Source organism: Oncorhynchus mykiss, chromosome 15 (genome assembly GCF_057628025.1).
Source record: "Oncorhynchus mykiss isolate SJ-2025 chromosome 15, ASM5762802v1, whole genome shotgun sequence".
NCBI classification, from domain to species: Eukaryota; Metazoa; Chordata; class Actinopteri; order Salmoniformes; family Salmonidae; genus Oncorhynchus; species Oncorhynchus mykiss.
This window is the reverse complement of record NC_143036.1, coordinates 42,882,541-42,899,705: the sequence shown is the minus strand read 5'-3', so window position 1 is coordinate 42,899,705 and position 17,165 is coordinate 42,882,541. Positions and strand designations below refer to the sequence as shown.

The window sequence follows — 17,165 nt, the reverse complement described above, 5'->3', positions numbered from 1 at the left end:
GCTGCTAGGTAGACGGCCCACTCCGAGCCAGTCGATAGGAACACTCACTCGCCTACATGGCAGTTCAACAACTTTCCTGAACTTTCCTGTTCAAGGTAATGGCGTGTGCGAGCAAGGAGGCCTACAAACCTGACTCAGTTACACCAGCTCTGTCAGGAGGAATGGGTCAAAATTCACCCAACTTATTGTGGGAATCTTGTGGATTCTTTCATTCTCTCTACCATTATTCTGACATTTCACATTCTTAAAATAAAGTGGTTATCCTAACTGACCTAAGACAGGGACATTTTACTCTGATTAAATGTCAGGAATTGTGAAAAACTGAGTTTAAATGTATTTCGCTAAGGTATATGTAAACTTCTGACTTCAACTGTACATGTCTTCCTGGCATATTACATCATTTATGCAGCAGAATTCAAGACATTTTTGGACTCACCTTGTTATGCTGTGCTCACTTGAACTGGAAGGCGGCGTGGCAGTCTTTCGTGGCCCTACACTCTGTATTTTCCGCCTGCTGCCCCACCACCACAGAAAGCACTGAGCTAACCTGAAACACCTGCATTTTTGAGCTGGCTTACTCAAGATAGCAAAAAAGAGAGTTTTTGTTAACTCAATTAAAAAAAATGTATACATTGTTTGGATACTTTGTTGGTACTTTGCCTCCTGCCTACTTTACGGTTTTACTTTTTCATTTTTAATAACCATTTAATCTAAATCTTTATTTTACACATTTTACCAATGTCTTAAGTTTTTTTTTTCCCCCTCGCTCAACTTTTTTCATACAACTTTTGAACACTTCATCTGGACATGGTTCTACCTCCAACAGCCGAAGCTAAGTAGTAACATGAACATTAACACTATGCCATCTAGTTGCAGTCGCTGTACTCATAATACACAGGAAACCTATTTCCTTATGGTGAGGATAGCCGTGCTGCAAGCCCAGCTTCAGACGCAATTGTTAGGCAGTGGTGATTTAAGAGTAGGAAAGGATGAAACAGCATCGTTGCCACCAGTAAGTACAGATAGTAGTATAAATCCCGTCGCACAGTCCCCGCAGCTGGACAATTTTCTCAAGACTTCTGGAAGGAAATGCTGTCGGATTGCTCAACCGGTGTCGCTCATTCAGCTGACAGAAACGTTCAACCGGTTCCGAGCCTTCTCCAGTCTCTCCTCCACCCGTTACGGGGTCTGAGCCGCCGAAGCCTCCCACCATTAGCTCTGACAAATTGAAAACCCTAGTCATTGGCGACTCCAATACCGCCAGTATTAGACTTTTAAAAATTAATCCAGCGATCATACACTGTTTATCAGGGGGCAGGGCTACCAACGTAAAGGCTAATCTAAAGAGGGTGCTGGCTAAGGCTAAAACTGGCAAATGTAGAGAGAATAGGGATATTGTTATCCACGTCGGCACCAACAATGTTCGGATGAAACAGTCAGAGGTCACCAAGCACAACATAGCTTCAGTGTGTAAATTAACTAGACAGATGTGTCAGCATCGAGTAATTGTCTCTGGCCTCCTCCCAGTTACGGGGAGTGATGAGCTCTACAGCAGAGTCTCACAACTTAATTGTTGGTTGAAGACTGTTTCCTGCCCTCCCGAAATATGACTCATCTACAAGCAGGACCAAGCCTGGCCTGCTGAGGAGTGGCGGACTCCATCCTAACTGGGAGGGGGTGATCTCATCTTATAATAAGATAGGGTGCAGGCCAGGCAGCACGGTGCAGGCCAGGCTGACAGCTTAGTGGAGTCTGCCTAAAACGTAATCAGCTCAGATATCGCCATTTAGACCGTGTATATGCCTCGATCTAGGTTGGGCAAAACTTAACATGGAGGTGTTAGCTTAAGCAATCTCACTGGAATAAAGACCTCTCCATTCCTGACATTATTGAAAAAGATTGTGATATCTCACATCTCAAAATAGGGCTACTTCATGTTAGATCCCTCACTTCCAAGGCAGTTATAGTCAATGAACCAATCACTGATCATAATCTTGATTTGATTGGCCTGACTGAAACATGGCTTAAGCCTGATGAATTTACTTTGTTAAATGAGGCCCCTCCTCCTGGTTACACTAGTGACCATATATCACCCGCGCATACCTCAAAGGCAGAGGTGTTGCTAACATTTGCATATAGCATAATTCAATTTACAAAAAAACTTATAGTCATGAAATCTCTGCAACCTACTCAATCACATTTTATAGCTACTGTTTACAGGCCTCCTGGGCCGTATACAGCGTTCTTCACTGAGTTACATGAATTTCTAATCTGACCTTGTAGTCAGATAATATTCACATTTTTTTTTTCACGTTTTTGACTTTAACCTCTTGAAGCTAGGGGCCACTATTTTTATGTTTGGAAAAATAACGTTCCAAAGTAAACGGCCTATTTCTCAGGACCAGATGCTAGAATACGCATATAATTGACAGGTTAGGATAGAAAACAGTTTCCAAAACTGTCAAAATATTGTCTGTGAGTATAACAGAACTGATATTGCAGGGGAAACCCTGAGGAAAATCCAATCAGGAAGTGCCTCTTATTTTGAAACCCTTCTGTTCCTTTGCATGCCTATCCTCCATTTAAAGGGATATCAACCATATTCCTTTTCTCTGGCTTCACTAAGGTGTCAACAGTCTTTAGACATAGTGTCAGGCTTTTATTTTGAAAAATTAACGTGAAAGATCACATTGCGTAAGTGGATAGGTGGGGGCTCTCAGAGTAAGTTTTTGTGCTACAGAGTAAAGCCGCCATTGTTCCTCCCACTGTTATTGAAAAACCTACACACTCGGTTGCTATATTATCGAATATATATTTTAAAAACTACCTGATTAAAAAAACATTTGACATGTTTATGTGGACATTATGAAGACTATTTGGAATTTCCGTCTGCATTGTCGTGACCGCTCTTTCCTGTGGATTTCTGAACATAACGCGACAAACAAACATCGGTATTTTGGGGTATAAAAATAATCTTTATGGAACAAAAGGAACATTTGTTGAGTAAGTGGGAGTCTCGTGAGTGAAAACATCCGAAGATCATCAAAGGTAAACGGTTCATTTGATTGCTTTTCTGATTTTCGTGACCAAGCTTCCTGATGCTAAGTGTACATAATGCTATGCTAGGCTATCGATAAACTTACTCAAATGCTTGGATTGCTTTCGCTGTAAACATAATTTCAAAATCTGAGACGACAGGTGGATTAACAAAAGGCTAAGCTGTGTTTTGCAATATTGCACTTGTGATTTCATGAATATGAAAATGTTTTAGTAATATTATTTGACTGTTGCGCTATGCTATTCAGTGGTTGCTGACGAAAATGATCCCGCGACAGGGATGACCGCGTCAAGAAGGGATCACAGCGTCAAGAAGTTAATATTCACATGGAAAACCCACTCCAAAAGGCTTTCGGAGCCATCCTTGACTCAGAGGGTTTTGTCCAACATGTCTCAGGACCTACTCACTGCCACAGTCATATCCTGGACCTAGTTTTGTCCCGTGGAATAAATATTGTGGATCTTAACGTTTTTCCTCATAATCCTGGACTCGCAGACCACCATTTTATTACGTTTGCAATTACAACAAATAATCTGCTTCGACCCCAACCAAGGATCATCAAAAGCTGTGTTATAAATTCTCGGGCAACCCAAAGATTCCTAGATGCACTTCTAGACTCCCTCCACCTACCCAAAAATAGGTTAAGTGTATGCAAACTTCCGACTTCAACTGTATTCTAAGCTTATCCCCTTTGAGGGGCTTGTCGGCTCCTCTCCGATCTCGTGGGGACATTTACAACTTGATTTGTTTCCTTATCGGGCGGCCTTAGTGTTGCACGTAGTCTAGACCCCCCCCCCCCCCTCTGGCTCATCATGTGTCTCGGGACTCCCCCACCAGCAGTTGGTGTCCAAGGCACAAGCGAAAAGGTCGGACACTTTGTGTGAGTTGTCAGCAGCCGCTAACCTTTCTGACTAACATTTCAACCAAATCTCCTGGTGTTTGTGCTTCAAAACTCTGTGGCTGTCGTGGCCTGCCAGTCACCACAGTGTCCACATATGGCATCCATTCCAGGCCCTGCGAACTGAGATGAGGATATCTTTCTGCAATATTGCACAGTGTTTCAGTGGGAGTCATCGGGTCAGTGGTGGAATTGACTCCGTTAGTTTCGGTGTAAGGGGTTTCAGTCCCTCTCAAAGCGGAAAATGTATCATCGGATGTAGAGTCTACTCTGCACATAGATGCTTTCGTTTTGAGAAGGACAAGAGAAGTTAATCTTAGCTACAGTATCACATGACTCCAAAGAGGAGGGAAGTTTCTCACTCACAGAGACAGCTGGCTAGAAATCATGAAAAAAAATAGTCAATCAGGTTTACTGATTGAATGTAACAAGATATCGTAATATCTGCTTGAGTCAGATTCTGCACCAAGAGGTGTCGAAACGTGTTTTTCCCAAGGGGTCGTTTCAACAGACACTCCTTGTGGATGACTGTGTTGCAGCCAGCGTTATAGAAGACAGTGTGGTCAATGGAGACAGCAAAGTTGCAGTATTTTTTTTGTAAAAACGGTAGGCCTTAGCTCAGTGGGATAACAGTCTTAAATCACTCCAGACAACGCGGGTTCAATACCCAGTTGGTCACAAATAGATCAGCCCACACGCAAGGTGTTAGTGGGCCATAAACGATTATAGTGGGCCATAAATGATATGGAAATTGTATTAAAATTATATTTTCATGAGGGGTGTTACAGCAATGTAAACAAAGCAAGTATGGGGTGTATAAGAGTGGGCAGAACAACTTATAAAGATGAGAATGATCGGATTAGTAAGACAACACTGTTTTTACCTCCTGTTTAACCTGTCGTCAAGTGTCTATCTCCAGTCCATTGCTACATCCCTAATGGCACCCTATTCCCTACATTGTGCACTTACTTTGACCCTGGTCAAAAGTAGTGCATTATATTTAAGAATGAATGTGCCATTTGGATGCAGAAAATGTCACCTGTGTTTTATGTTCTCCTTTAATGTTCACTGTGTAACTGTGAAGCGCTTATCAAAGATATCAATTATGCGATTACACTTTGCGATTATGTGATTACACTTTGTTTGTAACTGGAGGTCCATTCAGTTGGTACCCCTTTGACATATTATCCCTTCGTCAGTAGATTAAATGATACATTTTTCAATAGAGTTTCTAGTGATAGTGATTTCTAATCTGTAAACACTGTCAGTCAGTCAGTCTCCTAGCATGACGTTTTGAAGACCTTGAGGCATGCGGTGGTGAGCTAATCCTTGTAATACCTGGATCCAGCTGGATGTGTCCCAAATTGCACCCTATTCCCTATAATATAGGGTGCCATTTAGACACAACATTGTTGATACCAGTCTGTCCTTGCTCTTGCCTGACTATTTGTATTTATTATGGATCCCCATTAGTTGCTGCCAAGGCAGAAGCTACTCTTCCTGGGGTCCATAAAAATTAAGGCAGTTATACAATTTTAAAAACATTACAATGCATTCACAACAGATTTTGCAAGATTTAGTCGAACTCCCGAGGTATGCAGTGGTCTAAGACACTGCATCTCAGTGCTAGAGGCATCACCACAGACCCCGGTTTGATTCCAGGCTGTATCACGACCAGCCATGATTGGGAGTCCCATAGGGCAGCACAAATTTGGCCCAGTTTCGTCCAGGTTAGGGTTTGGCTTGGGTAGTCATTGTAAATAAGAATTTGTTCTTAACTGACTTGCCTAGTTAAATAAACGTTAAATAAGATAAAATAAACTCTGCCCTTGACCCTGTTCTGAACACCTGCAAAACAAAGGTCATGTGGTTTGGCATGATTACTACCTCTGAGGGTTTAGAGCTTGAGGTAGTCACCTCATACAAGTACTTGGGAGTATGGCTAGACGGTACACTGTCCTCCTCTCAGCACATATCAAACCTGTTAAATCTAGACTTGGTTTCCTCTATCATAATAGCTCCTCTTTCACCCCAGCTGCCAAACTAACCCTGATTAAGATGGCCATGCTACCCATGCTAGATTACGGAGACGTAATTTATAGATCGGCAGGTAAGGGTGCTCTCAAACTGCAAGATGTTCTTTACAATTCGGCCATCAGATTTGCCACCAATTCTTCTTATAGGACACATCACTATACTCATCTGTAAACTGTTCATCTCTGTATAGCCGTTGCAAGACCCACTGATTGATGCTTATTTGTGACCCATTTCAGGAAACTAGGCGTACATCGCGGGTCACTACTTCACAGGAGAGCCGTTTAAACGTAAGCTTTAAAAAAAAAAAATCATCAGAATGCGTGTTTTGGCAGAAATGCCTTCAAAAAACATGTGTACTTTCATGTGCCTTAATAACAAACTTGTATGCCATCGATGAATACAATTGTTAGCACCTCAATGGGATCGGTGTCCCCCCCTGCGGGAAGGTTGAGCTAACGTGCGCTAATGTGATTAGCATGACGTTGTAAGTAACAAGAACATTTCCCAGGACATAGACATGTCTTATATGGGCAGAAAGCTCAAATTATTGTTAATCTAACTGCACTGTCCAATTTACTGCACTGTCCAAAAACACCATGCTATTGTTTGAGGAGAGTGCACACCAACAAAAACGTATAATGGCAACTGGTTTGATACATTCACCTCTGAAGGTAAATAACGTACTTACATTCAGTAATCTTGCTCTGATGTGTCCTCCTGAGGGTCCCAGAGAAAAAATGAAGCATAGTTTTGTTTGATAAATAACTTTTTATATTCAGATCTAGGAACTGGGTTCTACAGTTTAAACCCCTGCTGTGTCTGGCTAGAAGGTTAGTGTGTTTTCTGAAGGAAAGCTAATTATTCATCATTTATGACATTCCTGAGAGTGTGTAAACTTAAATGTTTTATTACCATATCATTTTTGTATGTTCTCTGCAGTTATCTACTGGAAAATGTATCAATTGACCAATTCGGCACATTTGGGCAGACTTGATACAACATTTTGAACAGTAATGCAATGGTTCATTGGATCAGTCTAAACCTTTGCATATATACTGCTGCCATCTAGTGGCCAAAATCTAAATTGTGCCTAGACTCCTAAGTCATATAATGGCATTTCTCTTGCATTTCCAAGATGATGGAACAAATGTTTTTTTGAAATGTATGTTTTTTTCTTTGTATTATCTTTTGCCAGATCTCATGTGTTATATTCCCCTACATTTATTTCACATTTCCACACACTTCAAAGTGTTTCCTTTCAAATGGTACCAAGAATATGCATATCCTTGCTTCAGGTCCTCAGCTACAGGTAGTTAGATTTGGGTATGTCATTTTAGGTGAAAAAAAAAAAAAAAAAAAGGGTATGATCCTTAAGAGGTAAATTACAAGCCTAGTTGGTTTAGCCTCAGAAAAAGTCAGCAACCTTCCCGCTAGCCATGATTGGCTGAGAGATGAGTTTGGATTTGTCTGCCATATATCATGCTTCTGTCTATTTGAGCTGGTCAGAATGTCTAGGTAATCCTGTTAATGCAGCTTTAATTTTTTTATTGGGTAAAAAAACTGCATAGATGTTGCTCTCCACTTTCTGGAGGACCTAGTTTTGAAATCAACTGAATTCGAGTATGATGTCTAAGGAGATGGAGAAAACACCTGTCTCCGGATAACATCTTCTAACTAAGGGCAACAATGGCATCTGACAGGAGATGCGTCCATCCATGATGTATATGGGTAAGATAGTCTAGCTAGCTACATTTTCAGATATTACAAGTTTCTAATTTTGACAGAAAATTCATTCATTCATTTCAAGTTAGTGTATTGCTGGCTAGCTAACGTTTCGTGTATGACTTTATTATTCGTATCTCAGAGCCATTTGCTTTGCTAGTTATAGCCTAATGTTAGCTAGCTAACATTGAACCTGGTTGGTTAAATACCTGCAGATTCATGCAGGGTAGTAACTGGGATTATGGTTAATTTTTTAGCTAGCTAGCTACATGTGTTAACAAAAGACTCCACAATGCAAGTAGCCATTTTGGTTACGTTCGTAAATTCAGTCTGGCCATCTACTCCGATTTCAGAGCGGAGGGGACGGCAGCAGTGGGGTAGTCTATGGCGATACGGATATCACTGATATCTACATAGCGCATTGATGTGAATCACACTGCTGCTCTTTCATTTAGAAATTTGCACCTTACAGATTGTGGTTGTTGTGGATGGCTGTTCACAAATCTAAATATATATTTGAACCCAATAATGGTTGAATCCAAGAAGTGTAAGCTTCCTATCAATCATTGTTTTTGAAACCAGTGGACAGCCAGTGTAAAGAAAATGCGCTCTTGCAACAGCTGCATAGTGCATATCCCAGCCTATGGAATAAAAGTGGGGCTTTTATTGCTCAATCTAATTCCCGCTGGTTATAATGATAAAAATCCATAGGCCTAATGGACTCAAACTTGCACACTTTTGATTTTCCCATGAAGTCTATCTGTAGTTACTACATACATTTTTGGACTTATAAATTATATTTTACACTACCGTTCAAACGTTTGGGGTCACTTAGAAATGTCCTTGTTTTTGAAAGAGAAACACATTTTATTGTCCAGTAAAATAACATCAAATTGATCAAAAATACAGTGTAGACATGGTTAATGTTGTAAATGACTATTGTAGCTGGAAACAGCAGATTTTTTATGGAATATCTACATAGGCGTACAGAGTCCCATTATCAGCAACCATCACTCCTGTGTTGCAATGGCACATTGTGTTAGCTAATCCAAGTTTATCATTTTAAAAGGCTAATTGATCATTACAAAACCCTTTTGCAATTATGTTAGCACAGCTGGAAACTGTTGTGCGATTAAAGAAGCAATAAAACTGGCCTTCTTAGGACTAGTTGAGTATCTGGAGCATCAGCATTTGTGGGTTCGATTTTACAGGCTCAATTTTTCTTCTGAAAATCGTCAGTATATTCTTCTGAGAAATTAAGGCTATTCCATGTGAGAAATTGCCAAGAAAGTGAAGATCTCATACAACGCTGTGTACTACTCCCTTCCACCAAACAGCACAAATTGGCCCTAACCAGAATAGAAAGAGGAGTGGGAGGCCCCGGTGCACAACTGTGCAAGTACATTAGAATGTCTAGTTTGAGAAACAGACTCCTCGCAAGTCCTCAACTGGCAGCTTCATTAAATAGTATCCGCAAAACACCAATCTCAACGTCAACAGTGAAGAGGTGATTCCGGGAAGCCCATTCTCACACTTAGGGCTTCCCTCCCTAAGTGTGAGAACGGGGTGGACGTGGACTCGGACACACTTCGTCCCTTCCCTTTACACAAATGCATGACCACAGGATGTAACAGCCAGCTACAGTCTCCTGGATCAGTGAATGGGCTAGTCTACTGCTGTCCCTCAGCTGACTAAGCTGTAGAAAGAAGCACATCTTGCTGGGACTATAGCGGAGAGCGGGGACACAAGTAACAAAGGACCTCAGTAAGATATTGCTGCATTATCGGAACTTGAAGCACAAGCATTTCGCTACGCTCACAATAACATCTGCTAGCCATGTGTACGTGACCAATCAAATTTGATTTGATTTGTTGTTCCTTCTCTCTTTCTAGAAGCAATCAGTTTCAGGGCAAAAATACAAATTTGAGGTCTTCAATCAAACTGAGGATTGAGAAATGAGTGTGCAAAAGACAGGTCATGGCTTCTTGCATGCATGGCTGTGAGATGTAAGTTACACTATAGAACATGCTGGGTTGTTTGAATGACCCAAATGCTGGGTTGCAGGCAATGAGTCAATAGTTGGGTTGTTTTCTATAAATACAGCAAGGTTGGGTTGTTGGTGCTAGGTTATTAAGGTTGGGCTATGGACATTTAACCCAGCTAGTGGGTTAATTCTCCCGCCACCAGCGCGTGAAGTCCGCCAGAATAGTATTCTAGTTTTATTGCAACTGAGTGGCTGACGAACGGCTAACGTTATTTTGACAGACTACGGGTGTTTTGGCTGACTGAAAACCATGAGAATTGTAAGTAACAAATGTTATGAATTATTAATTTGATGGTCAATCAGGTTTTAAATAGGTTGTACTACCATAATTAAGTAGCTAGCTAATGTTAGCTTGAACATGAGCTATCTAGCCATTGTTTGCTAATATCTCTGGCTGTGGTAACATTAGCTAGCTAGCGTTAGCTTCGCGACCACGCTCGTGACGCCAGCTGACTGAATCAGGACAGAGCTTTGGGGGTAAAAAACACAGATTTTGGTTGACAGCATCTACGTCTTACACATTTTCATCAATAACCATTAGTACAACCTTAATGGAAACTTGAAAGACTTAGCTTCACTAGAGCCTCTTAGAACCATGCAGCCACTTTGGGACTAGATACATTACATACACAGCCACCAGAGATAGGCCTTAATTTTACCTTACATGTTGACCACACCGCTCACTTTACGTGCTCGAGTGTTGCAAAATAAATGTACACGTACGTGTTATTCAATAATTTCATTGACACTGCTCTCGCGCGTCTGTGTAGCCAAACGCTAAAATAGAATTTGGTTCTATTTTTGACACTTGACGCATTGCAAGACTCTCATGTCCTCATTGGTTTTTAGGAGCATATAACCATGTGGGTGATTGAAAGATGAATTGAGGTCCACACTCCAGTCTAGTTGGTGTTAGTAATACACCTTAAAGTTGGTTGAGATATAAAGTCCACAGAAGAAGAACTGCTACTGAAGGAGGAGAGATTACTAGAAACTATTAGTTTTCCCTTTTATCTGTGGATTAAATGTCGGAGTAGAGAAAACACGATTTTGTGTGACTCAAAATGGGTCAAAATGACACAAAGATCAAAAAAAAAGGGCCTTGTGCATTTCAGGTAAAATAACAACCCACTGTTTATATCCCAGGACAAATTATTTAGCAACAGCGAGCTAGCTAGCTAAATGTCCATGAATCTTTCATGTGTTACAATCTGTCCCCAAGTTAATATAGTTGGTTCAGAGTTTGTTTTGATATTTCAACCTGCATGTCAGATGCGAATCTGGTGTGGATGTACAAAATCAACATGCACACAATGGTGCACTTGTGTGCCCAGTCTTGACAGCATGTTACTTGCTTTATTGGTTATTTGCACAGATATTCTGTCACGGTGACCAACCTGACACACAACACACACATCACAGGCAGGGAACAGTTCATGGACACTCAGGGGTAAAGTGCCATGCTCAAGGACACAACAGCAGTAGGGTGGTTCACTCCCTCTTCTGGCTGACGGATCACTCCCTGTAAATTTCCCCTGAGGCAGCTTGGGAGTTTAAATATTGTCCGGCCTTTCTAACCTTGAAGTCACTGCCGCCCCTATTCATTTTCACTCCCTTGCCTTTGTTCAACCATTTGGCCGAGTGTTACAACCCTCTCTCAAAGAATTGTGGCAAACCTCTTCAAGGTTAGGAGCGTTTGTCACAAATTAAGTGGTAAACTGTCACCAAATCACCCAAGAATGAAAGTTATTTCGAACAGGACAGTACCTGTGTGTTTGTTTCTCCGTCCTGGTCCACCCAGGCCGTAGGCGAGGTCAAGGATAGCAGGGTTCGGTACACGAATCGGGTTCTCGGTAGGTCCAGGTCCAAACGCCAACAGGTAAGTCCAAAACAATCCAGCTCATACACGGTACATCCAGCCAATCTCTATTGTCTTTTTCTCTATTGTTCATAGATCCTTCCAGCACTCTCTCTCTCTCTTCCTGGTTTTTCTTGACCGTTTATCTGTGGGTCGGCTCCACCTTCTGAGGGTTCCCCTTGCTTCTGGGACTTGTAGTTTTGGCGGTCGGCCAATTTGTGATCTGTAGTTCTGACAGGGGTGGCCATTTTAGTGATCGGGCAGAGCCCGTTTATTAGTTCTGCTCTCACATATCTTCCATTTATCACTCTTCATCACCCTTCTTTGCCACAGTATTTAATTTAGAAATGTGGGTGAAACTATCCCTTAAAACCTTACCCCTACTGTTTAGGCCTAGCTGTTAAGAGCATTGGGCCAGTAACTGATAGGTCGCTTGTTCGAATCCCTGATCCGGCAAGGTGGAAAAATCAGCCATTCTGCCCTTGAGCAAAGCAGTTAACCCCCAAAAACAACTGCTCCCCGGGCACTGAAGATGTCGATTTAAGACAGCCCCCTGCACATCAGATTCAGAGCATTTGGGTTAAATCGGAAGAAACATTTCAGTTTAATGCATTCAGTTGTGCATCTGATTAGGTACACCCTTTCCCTTTTACCCTTTCTTTTGCAGCGGAAGAGATGGACCAGGAAACACTCTTGCTTTTGGTCGACTCGACTAAAGCCTGAAGTTAAAGAAGAACATAAAAGCCTTACGAGCAGAAGTGTTTTCTGTAAACTGCACCTTTTTTACACATTTGGGAAGGAAAGACTTAGACCTGGCAATAGTATATAAGGTCCCACAGTTGGCAGAGCAAAAACCAAACCATGAAGTTGAAGGATTTTTCTGTAGAGCTCCGAGACATGATTGTGTCGAGGCACATATCCGGGGAAGGGTACAAACAATTTCTGCAGATTGAAGGTCCCTGGTTGCCTCCATCATTCTTAAATGGAAGAAGTTTGGAACCACTAAGACTCTTCCGAGAGCTGGCCGCCCGGCCAAACTGAGCTGTCAGGGGAGAAGGGACCTGGTCAGGGAGGTGACCAAGAACCCGATAGTCACTCTGACAGAGCTCCAAAATTCCTCTGTGGAAATGGGAGAACGTTCCAGAAGAACAACCATCTCTGCCACTCCTTAGTAAAAGGCACATGACAGCCTGCTTGGAGTTTGCGAAAAGGCAAATTAAGACTCTCAGACCATGACAAACAAGATTCTCTGGTCTGATGAAACCAAAATTGAACTCTTTGGCCTGAATGCCAAGCGTCACATCCGGAGGAAACCTGGCACCATGCTTACGGTGAAGCATTGGGCTCCCGAGTGGCGCAGCGGTCTAAGGCATTACTATAGACCCTGGTTCAATTCCAGGCTGTGATTGGCAGTCCCATAGGGCAGCGCACAAATGTCCCTGCGCCGTCCGGGTTTGGCCGGTGTAGGCTATCATTGTAAATAAGAATTTGTTCTTAACGGACTTGCCTAGTTAAATAAAGGTTCAATTGTAAATAAATTAAAGGATGTTGGCAGCATCATGCTGTGGGGATGTTTTTCTGCGACAGGGACTGGGTGACTAGTCAGGATGAGGCAAAGATGAATGGCGCAAAGTACAGAAAGATACTTGATAAAAACCTGCTTCCGAGCACTCATGACCTCCGACTGGGGCAAAGGTTCACCTTCCAACAGGACAACTCCCATAAGCACACAGCCAAGACAACACAGGAGTGGCTTCAGAACAAGTCTCTGAATGTCCTTGAGTGGCCCGGCAAGAGCCCGGACTTGAACCCAATCGAACATCTCTGGAGAGCCCTGAAATTGTGACATTTCTGTTTTTTATTTGTAATAAATTTGCTAAAATTGATTAACAGTTTTTGCTTTGTCATTGTGGGTTAATGTGCGTAGATTGATGAGGGGGGAAAAACAATTCAATAAATGTTATAATACAGCTAACAAAATGTGGAAAAAGTCAAGGGGTCTGAATACTTTCCGAAGGCACTGTATACTTGTTTCATGAGCTGAAATAAAAGATCCCAGAAATATTACATATGCACAACAAGCTAATTTCTCTCAAATTTTGTAAACAAGATAATCCATCCACCTGACAGGTGTGGCATATCAAGAAGTTGATTAAACAGCATGGTCAGGGGCGCCGTATGGGGGGAAAGTTAGGATGATTCTAAGGGCCTGTGACTTTTTTATTTATTTTTTATTTCACCTTTATTTAACCAGGTAGGCTAGTTGAGAACAAGTTCTCATTTGCAACTGCGACCTGGCCAAGATAAGGCATAGCAGTGTGAACAGACAACACAGAGTTACACATGGAGTAAACAATTAACAAGTCAATAACACAGTAGAAAAAAGGGGAGTCCATATATACATTGTGTGCAAAAGGCATGAGAAGGTAGGCAAATAATTACAATTATGCAGATTAACACTGGAGTGATAAATGATCAGATGGTTATGTAAAGGTAGAGATAGACATATTGGTGTGCAAAAGAGCAGAAAAATAAATAAATAAAAACAGTATGGGGATGAGGTACTGACAGGGGCCCTAAAATATTATTAGAACATTAGGTACATTTAAAAAAATATTAAATGATTAACCTATCATAATTAATATAATATTTAAATCACAATGTACAAATAAAACTAACGTTTCTTTTTATTTTCTTGTTTTTGGCCAAAAGTTAAAATCCAGTGAGCCTCTGTATTGCTAGCAGTGAATTGCGAGTGAGGAGTGCCGGTGAAGCATCATGTCTCAGCTTCCTATTGAAAAACCTGGCTTCCAAAAATGAAAAGAAAGAAAAGAAAGACATGAGAGAGAAAAGAAAGGGCGACAGTATGTCACACAATTTTTCACAAAGGAAGGTGGGTGTAGTCCGTGAGTGGTGGAAATTAACCTGTTAGCTTAGTCCATAGTGAAATAGGCATTAGTTACTGAATATCTTCACAGAATATTCTGTGTTTACATTTCGCTCCTCTTTTAGCTGACATTTAATCAATGCAGGCAAACTTTTAGCAAGCTTTTCATACTAAATCAGTTGTCCCTGCCCCTGCCTGGTGCCAGGCCCAACAGTCGCAGCTTCAGGCTCAGCAGCCCTGTCTACCCATCCCCATCCTCATGCCCCTGAACCAGCCCTACTCCCAACTGAAGAAGGAGGTGAGCAGCATTGTGTTGAATTACATGCCAGTTGCCATAATTGCAGGTACTGCAATGCATTGAGGACAGGAATGTGATTCTCCAGACAGGAAAAATCTCACTTGACACAGAGACTGCCAATATCAGAGCCTTAAAGGAAAAGATGCACGCTTTTAGAGATGAACTTTATATCCCAGGTCAAATTATTTAGCAACAGCGAGCTAGCTTTTGTGTCCAGTGTCCAGTGTGTGTGTGTGTGTGTGTGTGTGTGTGTGTGTGTGTGTGTGTGTGTGTGTGTGTGTGTGTGTGTGTGTGTGTGTGTGTGTGTGTGTGTGTGTGTGTGTGTGTGTGTGTGTGCGCATGGACGTAGGAGGGGAGTCCCCCAATGTTAGAAGCAGTTAAAATACCCTCCCCCCTGCCACAATAATAATATTTTAATTTTTATTTCACTAGACTCTTTTTTTTAAAAACGAGTCCTCAGACTCATTGAGGAACTTTTGTTTTGTAAAGGTCTCTGCTGCTGGAATGTGAGTCACTACCCCCACCTCCACTGACTGCTTCATTCTCACTCTCGGTTGTTACAAGCAGTGTGTGAGTAAGAGAAAAAGTACTGTGCAGCATCACCATCATTTCGCACCACACCGAGGAAAGTTGGCAAGAACAAAGTAAGTTAAAATAAAAAATGTATGAATGTGAATAAACTTTGATATGTTAGAACGGACGTGAGTTTTCTCCGGACTAGTAGCTTTACGGTTTAAGTTATTTGTAGCTGTGTCAGTTTTTATCTAACTAGTTAACGCTATGTTTTATATAACTAGCTACTTTCTGGCTGTGTGAAAACTGATAGTGAATGTTTAAGCGTCAGTACAGAGACAAAGTAGAATCTCAATTCAACGGCTCAGACACAAGAGGCATGTGGCAGGGTCTACAGTCAATCACGGATTACAGGAAGAAATCCAGCCCAGTCACGGACCAGGATGTCCTGCTCCCAGGCAGACTAAATAACTTTTTTGCCCGCTTTGAGGACAATACAGTGCCACTGACACGGCCTGCAACGAAAACAGGCGGTCTCTCCTTCGAAAACATGCGGTCTCTCCTTCACTGCAGCCGAGGTGAGTAAGACATTTAAACGTGTTAACCCTCGCAAGGCTGCAGGCCCAGACGGCATCCGCAGCCGCGCCCTCAGAGCATGCGCAGACCAGCTGGCCGGTGTGTTTACGGACATATTCAATCAATCCCTATACCAGTCTGCTGTTCCCACATGCTTCAAGAGGGCCACCATTGTTCCTGTTCCCAAGAAAGCTAAGGTAACTGAGCTAAACGACTACCGCCCCGTAGCACTCACTTCCGTCATCATGAAGTGCTTTGAGAGACTAGTCAAGGACCATATCACCTCCACCCTACCTGACACCCTAGACCCACTCCAGTTTGCTTACCGCCCAAATAGGTCCACAGACGATGCAATCTCAACCACACTGCACACTGCCCTAACCCATCTGGACAAGAGGAATACCTATGTGAGAATGCTGTTCATTGACTACAGCTCGGCATTCAACACCATAGTACCCTCCAAGCTCGTCATCAAGCTCGAGACCCTGGGTCTCGACCCCGCCCTGTGCAACTGGGTACTGGACTTCCTGACGGGCCGCCCCCAGGGGGTGAGGGTAGGCAACAACATCTCCTCCCCGCTGATCCTCAACACCGGGACCCCACAAGGGTGCGTTCTGAGCCCTCTCCTGTACTCCCTGTTCACCCACGACTGCGTGGCCACGCACGCCTCCAACTCAATCATCAAGTTTGCGGACGACACATCAGTGGTAGGCTTGATTACCAACAACGACGAGACGGCCTACAGGGAGGAGGTGAGGGCCCTCGGAGTGTGGTGTCAGGAAAATAACCTCACACTCAACGTCAACAAAACTAAGGAGATGATTGTGGACTTCAGGAAACAGCAGAGGGAACACCCCCCTATCCACATCGATGGAACAGTAGTGGAGAGGGTAGCAAGTTTTAAGTTCCTCGGCATACACATCACAGACAAACTGAATTGGTCCACTCACACAGACAGCATCGTGAAGAACGTGCAGCAGCGCCTCTTCAACCTCAGGAGGCTGAAGAAATTTGGCTTGTCACCAAAAGCACTCACAAACTTCTACAGATGCACAATCGAGAGCATCCTGTTGGGCTGTATCACCGCCTGGTACGGCAACTGCTCCGCCCTCAACCGTAAGGCTCTCCAGAGGGTAGTGAGGTCTGCATAACGCATCACCAGGGGCAAACTACCTGCCCTCCAGGACACCTACACCACCCAATGTCACAGGAAGGCCATAAAGATCATCAAGGACATCAACCACCCGAGCCACTGCCTGTTCACCCCGCTATCA

At 42.7% G+C, this 17,165-nt stretch overlaps 1 long non-coding RNA gene across 1 annotated transcript in view; it reads right to left on the bottom strand.

Annotated features, from left to right (window-relative positions):
• Positions 1–11,738, bottom strand: part of LOC149977463 (uncharacterized) — a 53,520-nt gene extending 41,782 nt beyond the window's left edge. Inside the window, exon 1 of the long non-coding RNA XR_016486683.1 lies at positions 11,527–11,738. This is a non-coding gene — a long non-coding RNA (uncharacterized LOC149977463). The remainder of the gene's footprint in view (positions 1–11,526) is intronic.
• Positions 11,739–17,165: the final 5,427 nt, after the last annotated feature.